General features: G+C 49.2%; 1 protein-coding gene across 1 annotated transcript in view; it reads left to right on the forward strand.

Moving 5' to 3' along the window:
* The first annotated feature begins 6,531 nt into the window (after window positions 1–6,531).
* Insc (INSC spindle orientation adaptor protein) overlaps window positions 6,532–12,208 on the forward strand; it is a 113,052-nt gene continuing 107,375 nt past the window's right edge. The window contains exons 1-2 of the mRNA XM_038331381.1: window positions 6,532–6,634; window positions 7,241–7,697. The gene's annotated coding sequence lies outside the window, so the exon portion shown is untranslated. The remainder of the gene's footprint in view (window positions 6,635–7,240; window positions 7,698–12,208) is intronic.

A 12,208-nucleotide genomic window follows, 5' to 3' on the forward strand; every position in this document is an offset into this window, starting at 1 on the left:
GGAACCTTTCCAGCCTGCATTATCTGTTCTTGACTGTTGTTATGATGTGAGCAGACCTCACTACTTCAGTTACCTTTCCCCCTGGACACAGGGACCCCGAGAAACAGAGGAAATGCTAGACTCAGTGTTGATGAGAATGAAATAATTTCTAGAATCAGGACACCTAACGCTGTTCCCAGACCAAACGGAACAAGCCAAAGGACCAGGGAAGGTCCACCGAGTCATCTCTCATTAAGCATGAAGACAGAAGAGGCATTTCCTCTGCTCATGTCTGCTGAGGTGGTTCTGCTGTTTCCAGAAAGTGCTGTCCTTAAATGTCTGAGGAATGGATTTTGTCAGAGCTTAGCATTCATGGCCATTGCTTAGCTAAGGCCACAAGGACACGAGGTTAAAGGATCTGCATAGGAAGGAGAGTTATTGGCTCTATGTGCTAGCCTTGCACCCCGTGGGTCTGTCTTCTCTGGCCTGCACTGTCTTTGATCCATGGTTTATGAGGCAGAAGCCACAGCCCCTCGTGCTGCAGCAGTGCCTCTCAGAGGTTAGTGGGCTGCAGGGTTACCTGTAAGCCTTGCGAAAGTAGAACTTCAGCCCTCACCCTTTGAACTGCAGGCAGCCAGTTAGTGAAAAGAAGACCCCAAGAATGTCTGCCATTTTCATTTTCTCTCCTCCATGCCCTGACGTCAGATATGATACCAAATGGTGAGCGATCACTCAAACACACAACTCCGCAATGGTGGTTTTCAGAGTGGCCTGCATTCCGTGGGACAGGAGGTTCACAGGCCTCACTCCAGAGCTATGAAATCTGACACTCAGGAGCCACCGTTAACCCTACTGCCCTGATCACACAAAGGGCCTGCCACAGTGACCTTGACCAAGACATTTCCTCTCACCAAGCCTCAGTTTCCCTATCTGTCAAAGGGAGCCTGTGAGATAGAATGTCTTTGTAGATCCTTAGCTCTCGAAGTCAGCTTGCATCAGAATCACATAGGTGCTTGAAAGCCAAGACCTGCCTGCCCCTTGTGGAGCCAGGGAGGGGTTAATAATAGGCTTTCCAAAGCACAACCCAACAGAGTGAGACTAAACAGTACTTGTCCAGGTCTGTGGTGTAAATAAATGCTCCCACCATGGCCAAGTTCAAGCTAAGAATGTGAAAGCCTGGCAGGAGGTTAAGCCATGTGGAAAGGGAGTGAAGGATGGGGCAGAAAGGGAGAGAGGGAGGGAGGGAGAGAGGAGAGAGAGGGCGGGAAGAAGAGAGGGAAGAGAGAGAGAGCACGCGCAGAAAGATTGAAAATCCATTAGCACCAGGATCACCTATAACAAAGTAGTCAGGAGAGGGGATGTCCAAGAGAAGGCATATCAAAGCAGACCTGGCCGCCAGGGTCTCCTAGCACCCTTCAGCCCCTACCTGTTACAGGGTCCTCCTGGTCTACCTACCCCAAACTCTCCAGTCTGGGGGGCTGGGCTACTCTTCCCTATATAATCCAGACATGTTGGTTACCTGCTCCCATTATTCTAGTGCTCTCTGAGCTGCTGCACCTGGTTCCCCTCTCTCTTTTCTCCTTTAGCCCCAGCCCACATGGCCCAGCTCAGTCAGAGTCGTAGAAACTCAGGACTCTCCCGTATGTCCCTGCCTCTTCCGGTGTGTTCCCTTTTACTTGCAATAAACGTTCTCTCTTCCACACCTAAGAACAGTTGTGTCCCTTTCTTTTTATATCTGTTGTTGTTCACTAGGTTTTGGAATTGTAACACCAGGGATAGAGATTTCAGAGGATCGTCTCATTTCTCCAGTCTAATTGAATGAGAGGAAGATTAACGACCTGGTCAAGGGACCACCTCTCAGGAAGGTGGGGTCACTTCAGGCCATGCTGAAGAGATAGGAGGAATAATTATTCTTTTAAAGAGATAATATATTTTCCTTCCCAGGATTCCTGTCTCCCAACACAGTCTCTACAGCATAGCCATGATGTTTGGCTGGTCTGTCCACCTTACTGAATAAACCTTTAAGTTTTTCTATCTCATTGTTTCAGATGCTGGCCGGAACCTAAGTATGCCTTTTCTGATACTCTGGGTTTCCTTAGTCTTTCTCTAAAGCCTTCTCCCAACATGGCTGCCTGGTGCCCTGTGGCAGACTCCATGCAAATGGCTGGCTCTTTTCCTTCTCTCTTGCATTCTTCTCTGAGAAGCTGCTGAGGTTTACAGACTGTTATTTGTTTTTCTTCTTCTTTCTTTTAAACTATAAAAAAAAATTGTCCCAAGCTTCTATTGAGTTCATTTTTAAATTCTTTTTATTAATGAGATTAGGAATTCCAAGAAGGGACCAGATTTCCTTGGTATCAATGTGCTCATTCTAGCCTGTCTGGGACTCTGTGTCCATATGCATATCTCCCTGTCCTTTGTGAGTACCTGTCCCTCCTGGATGCTGAGCAGCATCTCTCTCTGTGTATCTAAGGTATACAGGAGAGATTCAGGACAGGTTATTACAACTGAGTAACAGGACCCAGTTCCATTTCTAATCAATGTGGGCCAACCCACCAGTCCTGAAAGCCTGTCTGGTCCAGGCTATTTCAATGCAGGTGCCTCATCTTGATAAGCTCTGTGCTGATGGAAGGCAGGGTAGAAGACAGTATTCTGTCATGAGGTGTGCTGAAACAGAGGCCAGTGGGAAGCCTGTGAAAATCAAACAACCTTCACCAGGGGTGACACAGAGCTGGCAAGGTGGCCAGGTAAGAGAAAGGACTAGCTGTCTTCAAGACTGGATTCTCTATTTGGGAGTTAGGCTGGAGATTTAGATTGGACCTGAGCTGACCCCTGACTTTCTCTTATTCTTGAAGGCAATGGTTCTTAAGTATATTCTCCAAATGAATTCCTTAGAAATGTCAATTACTGGGCGGAGTCTGCCATTCCTAGAGCCTTTGCCTGCATTTCTGTACTTCCTGATCTGATTGTGGGGGTGTTGTGTTTTGAAAGTGAAAGGCCTCATGTGTTTGGATACTTGGCCCCCAAACTGGTGTCACTGTTCTGGAAGACTGTGGAACTTTTAGGGCGTACAGCTTCACTGGAAAAAGGTTACAAGCAGTGGGCCTTGAGGTTTTACAGCCTGGTCCCACTTCCTGTCCACTTTCTTTCCTATAAAGATGTGAGGTGACGAGGAATGCCAACTGCACACTGCTGGCCCCATGGACCAGCTTCTTCCATGCTGCAAGCTCCCGCCAAGATGAGCAAGAGTCCTCTAGCAAGACTTTTGCACCACAATAAGCTGCGTCTCTTCACACTAGGAGCCCAAATGACCCTTTGTCCCTTGAAATGCTTGTTTAGATCTTTGGCTGGTGTAACTAGACAGATGATATTGAGGGTTACAAAGCCCCCTCTCCAGGCTGCCGTACAAAGCCATCCTCAGACCATCCTGGGCATCTCTTTTTCTAAAAAAAAAATATTTTTAAGATATATTTTATATGTATGAGGGCTTTTATTTATTAATTTATTTTTTAAATTTTATTTATTTTTTTAAGATTTATTTTATGTATACTCTGCTCTATCTGCATATACACCTGCATGCCAGAAGAGGGCACCAGATCCCATTATAGATGGCTGTGAGCCACCATGTGGTTGCTGGGAATTGAACTCAGGACTTCTGGAAGAACATCCAGTGCTGAGCTATCTCTCCAGCCCCCTGGGCATGCTGTTTTGGGGGGGGGGGCTTGGGAAGATGCCCATCTCTTGCCCAGATTGTAGATGCTACTAGTGTGGCAGGGAAGCTTTTGGCAATGCCTGAGCTTCTGAGCTGCTACACACCACTGATTTTGCCTTCTTTCTGTAGATGTCTTCTCTCGGGCGCAGGACTTCTCAGGTTGCTGGTGTTGTTGCTGAGCCCTCCGTCCTCTCTACCACCTCTTTGAAGCATGACTCTCTTTAAAATGATGTTAATGCTCCACTGCCATGGCATGAACGCCCATGGGCTCCATCCAGCCTTGTCTGGGTCTGGAGAGCAGAACTCAGGCTGTGGGGTGGGAAGCTCTTTAAGCAGCCTGTGGCAGTACTCACTTAGATTCTTAGAGGGCTCATTGGCATGTGCTCTGTGACTGAGTCAAAAGGATGTGGTAGTGCTGGGCCTTCTCTCAGAGACCAAGAATCTGGGCTCAGATCGAGCCTAGGGGTAACTATGGCCCTGGTGGAGTGGATTGTAAGCCATAAGTCGTCATCCATTGGGGTGTGAACTTGTGCTGCTAGAAGTAACATGTAAGGACTATGGACATCTGCCTGATGCAGAAATCCCAGATTCCTAATTGGTTAGGTGCCACAAGCTATCTGTAATTATACCTAGGGTGCGTGAGTCTGTCTCCTTACTGTGTGTCTGCTGTGCACCTCCGTGGGCCCCTTGAACATCTCTGTGCCTCTCTTTTAGTTACTCTCAATGTCATTGTCACCAAAAACCCCAACAAGAAGCTCTTAAGGGGAGAGATACTTGTTTTAGTTCATGATTTGAGGGCACAGTCTAGCACAGTGAGGAAGGCATTGAGGAGCAGGGGAGGCCAGGATTCCCCATAGACCAGAAAGCAGAGGGACAGAGCACTTAAACTGCTAAATGAGGGGCTGGACAGGCCCTTAGGTCCTGTCCTCTGATAACCTATCACGTACAGCGCCTCAGCCTCCCAAGACAGCACCAAGCTGGAGACACATGACCCTGTGGGTGCTATTTTACATTCACACCACAACACCCTTTATATTATCAACATGAGGCCTCCTGTATTCCCTGTCTGTGTAATGGGAATGAATGACATCTGCCAAAAGTTACTACAGTTGCCAAATGCATGAGCAGTGAGCATGCGTCTCTGTGCACAGCTCCTGGTGTTCATGTGTGGGACTGATTACCAGAGGCCTCACATGAGCTACCTGATTCCCTGCCTCAGTTTCTCTGTGTATAGAATGAGGATGATACTGAACTTAGTGCTGGTAGGAGGCTACGAGAGGCGAAAGCCCCAAGTAAGGTGTATAACCGTAGTAACTGGGATCGTACACTCCTTCAATGTGTGGAGAAGTCTGCCTTTGTGACCGTCTCTGTCCGTGTGTCTGTGAACATTTGTATGTGTTTATATAGCCAGGCAGGCCCCCTTCTCCCTGGGTGGGGTTTACTGTTGGCTCTTGCCTGGGTTCCCTGAGCCAGCTAGAGCCTGCAAAGGGGATGGAATTTCCATTAAGAATTAAGCAGGGTAGCACTGTGGAAGCCAAGCAAGCAGAGGGGAGGGGGTGCAAGGGAGGGTACTTTAACTCTGAGCTCCAGAGGCAGCCTTGGTCCTGATTAGCCTTGAAGGTCTCATCAGTCATGGGTCAGAAGGATGGGTGGAGAGAATGGAGCTTCTCTCAGGGGCCTCTGTAAGGATACCTGAATCACTACAGCCCAGACTGTAACCATGAGGAGGCCCCCAGGGGATGGCGAATCCACTCAAGAGGGTCCAGGCAACTGGGGCTTATGGGGAGCCCAGGAGTCCAGGAGGCTGTGCTGTGTTGTAAGTATCTGTATTTGTATGCATACATTTACTTGTGTGCATACATGTATTTGTGTACATACATGTGTGTGCATGTAGGCATGCATGTGTGTCTATATATGTGTACACATGTGTATGTGTGTTATGTGTGCCTGTGTGTACACTTTGTGTGTTCCTGTATACATTTACACATGTTTTTGTACATTATACATATGTATGTGTATTTGTGGGTGTTTGTATATGTGCATATGTGGGTGTTTGGGTGTCTTGTCTTTGTGTGTATATATGTATGTTTGTGTCTGTGTGTATTTATAGGTGTGCATGTGTATATACATATCTGCTTATGTGTCTTTGTGTACATATATGTGTATTTGTGTGCAAGTGTGTATTTATGGTTCTGCATGTGTATATACATATGTGCATATGTATCTCTGTGTATATATGTGTGTATGTAAGTGTTTGTGTTTGTATGTTTGTTGGTGTGTGCATATATGTGTATGTGCTTATGTATGTGCTTATGTGTGTGTGTGTGTGTGTGGTGTGCATGTGTATATATTAAGTTGAAGTTTTAACCACAAGTGCCTAAAGAGTACATGTAGCAAACTAAGTGATTCTCCTTACTCTCAAGTATAGTTGTACAAGATTGGACTCAGAATAAAAGCCTTCTGAGGCCTCTTGCTAACAGGGATGCTGTTTAAGACCTAAGCCTCACCTCTGACATGCTAGAAACCATCTTAGCCTTCCTGGTCACGTCACAGCCCTGAGCTTTCATTCTTTTAAAGCCTTATGAGCAGGCAGATCTGGTAATGATTCCATGATATATCTGGGAAAACTAAACAAAGCTCAGAGCAGTCGGATGCCATGAGTAAGATACGGCTAGGGAGCGGTAGAGGGAGGACAGAGCCCAGGTTATCTGTTTGACTCACCAGGGGTGCATGGGGAGATCCTGCAGACTTACCACCCGAGGACGGTGTGATGTAATGTCAGCACCCAGTCCAAGTCCCCTAGAGGCCCCAGTGCTGCTCTAGGAAAGGAAGCAGACCCAAGGGGCAAAGTCCTGCTGCCTGGATGGAAGCAGACTGGGGTTGACATTGGCTTGTCCTGGCGGTGGCTGGGCCACCTGCATAGCCCTGAGTCCCCAAAGAGACAAGGTTAGTGATTTGATATCAAAGCTGTGGTATGCCCAAGGCCAGGCAACAGCTGCACCAGCCAGAGCTCGAAGCAAGGAATAGGAGTGTTTAGCACTAAGGCAGGGATCGGGACTTTGGACCCTAGAAGTGGTGCTTAGCCTGCCCTCCCTGAATGTGTAATGTGTGCAAACCTGCAAACCTCCCACCATGGGCCCAGGTAGTGGACAAATGTTTTTTCTTGGCAATCTATGAAGAAGAGGCTCCTCAGGCCCTGGGGATTCATACCAGGGTGGAAGGTATTGGATGGAATGAACTAGAAGCTTCCTTTCCGTCTGAAAATGTAGCATTCCAGAGCTTTGGGGCCTGGCCCAGACTTCTGTGGACTTAGCCATCTGACATGGAGCCCAGGGGTGAGGGTGAGGTAGGGAGGCATCTCATCAGCACCCTCTGTCATTTTTGGCAGGTTTGTCATGTGGAGGGTGACTTAAGTGGGTAACTGAGTTTCCAAAGGGAAGCACCTGCAGTGGACAAACCCAGCCGCATTCCTGGCGTTTGGGGCTGCTCAGTGAGGCTGTGCCCTCCTCAGGGATGTGAATTGCTCCCAAATCTCTCCTTGTTTTCTTTCAGTTCCAGGAAACTGATCATGGCAGCACAGTCCTTTCCCCTCTCCAGATGTTGGCATGCGGGACACATGTGGGCGCCCTCGCCTGGCCGGCTCTGGTGGCTCCGGGTGACGGCCCAGCCCAGGGGTGAGCCGGGTCTCTAATTAGACCCGACCGCGTCCCCATTCCAGAGCTCCCACAGATGACAGCGCGCGGTCTCCACTGTGGCCAGGGGCTCCGAAATAGCCCTCGCTCCCAGGCAGAGCCTCGCAGGCCACGGTGCTTGGCTCAGGACAAACGTTTGGAGGGGTGCGCACCGCTAGGGAAGAGCCTGAGATTGGGGGGTGGGGGCAGCAGACAGCCTCCGGCGGTGCCGGCCCCCCGCGGCCACTTTGCTCCTGGCCACCGGAGTTTCAACTGCTGGGAGCAGCCACCCATCGCTGGCCCCTGCAAACACCCGCTTTCTGCCTTGTAAGCTCAGAGTAAGTAAACAGAGGGGGTGGCTAGCTCCTGCGACTGGATTCAGGGGCTGGGGCTGGAGTTGCTGGCATAATTGTGTCCCCTAGGAAAGCAGGTGTGATAGTGTCAGTATGAGAGTTTGTGAATAGGAGCGGGTGTCAGTGGAAGGGAGTGTGTCCAGCACAGGATGCCAGCATGTGGAATTTTCTAGCATGCCCTCCCAAGTGTGTGTGTGAGTGTGTGTGTGAGTGTGGGAGAGAGTGTGGAGTGTGGAGTGTGTGTGTGTGTGTGTGTGTGTGTGTGTGTGAGAGAGAGAGAGAGAGAGAGAGAGAGAGAGAGAGAGAGAGAGAGAGAGAGAGAGAGAGAGAGGGGTGGGGGCCTGGAGCATGCTCACAGGTGGCTGCTGTGTCCGCGGCACACAGGTGGGTCTATGCTGTGCCCGTGGAAGTGAAGTGCTTCTGTACAGGGGACAGAGAGTTGTCTAGAGGGAGGGAACCTGCCAGTGAGGGTGATGGATGGGGGTGAGAGACAGCTCAGGAGGCAGAAGATGAATAAGGAGCAATAGACACCTGAACTCACACTTTCTAGGGTGACCTGATTTGTCCCCAGCTGTTGTCCTCAAACTGGGTGACTTTCTTGTAGGTCAGGCAGCTTTGGTTTCTCGGGGCTTTGGCTCACACTGGAGTTAAAAGCTCTCATTCCGTATGAGAGCGAGTGGACTTGTGATGGCCCTTTCTCCATGGGGCCAGCAGTGGAACTCCATTTCATAACCAGGAGAAGAGGCCGGGGTCGGGAACGGGGGACAGGGGATCCTCATTCATGTACACTGAGTGCAGCCACACTGCACACAGACTGCACACCCATGGCAGATGGCATGTTGCAGCATGCATTCATGTTGTAAATGCACAAGCAAAATCACACAGCCTTGAATTGACCCTGGCATCTGCCTCTAGTCCAGCTTGCTTCCTGTACCCTTCATTGGGAATCTCTGAAAAATGGGTTCAGAAACCTGAACTGAGTAGGAGATTACTTTGCATTGAGGGTTAAGGCAGGAGGTGACATGACACGGTTGGGTGTCTCATCTCATCGTGGAGCCGAGCCACGGAACAGCACCCCTTGGCCTTAAGGTCCAGGTTGGAAGCACAGCATTTGCTCCTTTAGAGGGGAGAAGGCTCGTCTTACCAGGTGAGATGGGCCAGACGAGGATGTGCGTGAACCTTGGCACCTGTAACTTGCTCCAGACTCAGGTTCATGATTTAGGGGCATCCTGTTGCAGAGGTGCAGGGAGACTGTGGGGCTGGGCTGTGCATGGGGTGGTGAATGGACCTGGACCCATTCTTCCTGTTCCTGGGTTTGAGTCACTCTGCCTGCAGCTGCTGGGGAGACAGCCCTTTCAACACCCCTCTCTCTCCTTCAGCAGCTACATGGAGACCATTGGGAGACCAGTAACGGTGCTTGAAACACCGAATGCCCCCAAATGCCAGGGGCTGGTACTTACATTTATGGTTATTACTTCATTATGATGTCTAGAGTCCTTCTGCCCTGCCCATTCTCTTCTCCGTACGCTTCTGTTCTGTGTCCAAATTGAATGTACTCTTTGGTTGGGAAGTTAGGGAAGGTTTTGAGTTTGTGATTTGGCTTAAACGCTGCCCGGCTTAACCATTTCCAGAGCAGTCCACTAGGGCCTGTCTTTCCTTTGGTCTGATCCTAGATCCAACCCTGAGAGATGGATAAACAAAGGCTGGCTGTGGCTAGCTTAGCAGTCTTTCTGCCGAGAGAAGGAAGTATTTTCCCTTTTTTCCCTTTCATGGTTCCCTTCTCACTCTGACTTCTAGGCACCCCCAGGACAGCATACTGCCCCATTCTGCTAAGTTAGAAGCAGTCATCACTTGAGCACTTGAGCTCTGGTTTCTGCTTTAACAACTGCAGAGACTACATCTTTAGCTGTAAATTTTCTTGTACTTTATAGAAGAAATGAGAATAAGTATAATGATAATAATATTAATTATAAAAGAATAACCACCGATCAATAATTACGTTAGCCTCTGAAGATCGAAAACACATTATTTGTACATTTTCTTTGGACATTCTCCTCTCTCTCTCTCTCTCTCTCTCTCTCTCTCTCTCTCTCTCTCTCCCTCCTCCTTTGGAGATCTGTCATCTAATTTTAATCTATATGTCTCAGTTGTGACTTCTGTGCTGGAGCTCTGACTGGTAACCATGTCTTGGGGCTTTTCTCCCTAGTGGCTGGTGGAGATAAGGCTGGTGGAGATAATGGCTATCTCTGTGCTGGGTCAGACAATGGGGGTTGTCTAGAATGAATTGGGGCATTGATCAACACCCCTGCTCTGAGGGATTCAGCCCCTCTGTGTCTCAAAAGCCCTAGTGTCTGGGTGCCCAAAGGGGTTTGATCCTTGCCCTAAACCTGGCCATGGCCCCATGACTGCCCCTTCCTCATGTGACCCTGCCTTGCCTAGGGCTTTGCTGGGAGGTCTGTGTCTCTTGGGTCTGAGCCCTGCTTCCCTCCACTTGATTGAGGCCTTGTGGAAACAGAGGTTGGAATGAAGAATGTCGGAGTTCAGAGCATGCAGGGGCCCATGGAGGGTTATCTCGTCTCCTCCCCTCAGTCTGGAGGTCATAGGATGGTGTTCAGCCCCATCTCTTTCTCCAGAAGGGGTCTCAAGTATGCCAGATAGACAGAAAGCCATTTGTTACTATTAGAGACCCAGGGCAGGGCTCAAGCTATCACAAGGCTTGTGAAAGATTTAATTCCTTCTGGGAGATTATTTTCCTTCTAGAGGTTGCTGCGTTTGGGGAAAACCCCACGGCTGAGCTAGGCTTGCACAGGGAGAGGTTGAGGTGCTTGGTAGTGACCTATCCAGCCCCATGTGGGCGTCTGCTACTCCATAAGCACTGAATCAACTAAGATGGTGGCCCCTGCCCATACTCAAGGCTAACAGTGTGAGAAGCATTTGACCGCAGAAGGAGAAAGAGGAAATACCCCAGGCCTGCTACTGGGTAAGGTTTGGTGGTTTTGCTCTTTTCTGGACGAATGTGACCTCAAAGAGGAGACTGTACCTCTGCTGAGTACTCATTCTGGTTATGTTCTGTTGGCTTCCAGACATTGAAACTTGACCTGGTAAGCAAGCTTAAAACCAGCAAGAGAACATGGTGTGGGATGCCAGAATGTGTGAGCGGGAAGTCCACTCACAGTTTCCCACACTTAATATCTAGTAAAAGCCAGTTCTCTGTCTGAGCTCTTTAAATCTTTTGTTTCATGAAACCTCTAAGACCCCTTCTGAAATGGGCACTTGCAGTTTAGACACAAGGGAACGGAAGCATAGCTAGGTACATTAAGCCTCAGGTCAGAGCCTGCCATACTCCTTTGCCAGGTCTGCCCTCTGGAGTCTCCAGTGGATGGACGCTGGCCACTGAGTAGGACAGGCAACTCTACCAATTATGGAAACCTGAAAGCAGAAAAACTACCCCTTCGGATAAACTGGGGGAGGCGCTAAGGGCTTGTCACTGTCTAGAACTAGGAAGTGAATATTGCCAGCTTCATGGCTGAGCGTCATTTCTGGCCTTCCCAGCCTTAGATGGTGCTAGTCACTCCCTGGGACACGGGAGTACAAGGTGAGGGAAAGCCTCCTGGGCCAGGTGAAGGTCTCCCAGCCAACATCATGGGGTGGGTAACACTGGGCTTCTATGGTTTTATTCTTCCCCAGAGCAATCTCTGTTGTTGGGATATAGTCCCCACCAAAGCTCCAGGATCTAGTCAGTACAAACTCTCCTCCTCCAGCTCTAAGTACCCCCAGTGCCAAGCTCTGGGGTGTCCCAGATCCCCTGAGGTTGTCTCTGGGCAGACAGGATTCTGCCAGGCGTGATGCAGTGTCTGTGGGCGTCAGCAGTTTGGCTGAGTAATTGTGGATTGTGTTCAATTTGCACTGGAGAGATGGAAGGATAGTCTTACAAACCAAACATCTCGGTTTGGAAACCCTGGGAAGTGTGGCCTGCGGTCTGAGAGTGTGAGCTGCATTGTGCGCCTGTGTGCCCTACCGGTTTAGAAGATGCCAATGTGGGACAGAGTGTTTCATCCAGGCCATTCATCCTAATGGAGTCAGAGTTGTGCTGCACACACTGGCGATATGAGAGGAAAAGCCCATAAGCTTTGCAGGCAGAAAGGAAGATCCAATGTGTAATCTCAGTTTGCTGGCCTATAAAATGGGTATGTCTTATTTCAGTGGTGATGACAGAAGTAGGGGGTTATCAGAAACCTAGCATTTGTCATAGAAAGAACAAACCCTGAAAGATAATCTCCCTGCTTCCTGTCCCATCCACCTTCAGGAAAGAACACACTAGACCGCAAGAGAGGTGGGCACCAGATCTCAGCCTCTGAGAATGCTGTGTTATCTTACCTTCCCTGTTCCCTCTTCCTTCTGTGTACAATGAGAGCCAAGCTCCTTTCCCTCAGCCCTCTGTGCATTTTGAGGATAATGAAGAAGAACCCAGGAACAAATCTAGAAGTTTAGTTAGT

Source organism: Arvicola amphibius, chromosome 1 (genome assembly GCF_903992535.2).
Source record: "Arvicola amphibius chromosome 1, mArvAmp1.2, whole genome shotgun sequence".
Classification (NCBI taxonomy): Eukaryota; Metazoa; Chordata; class Mammalia; order Rodentia; family Cricetidae; genus Arvicola; species Arvicola amphibius.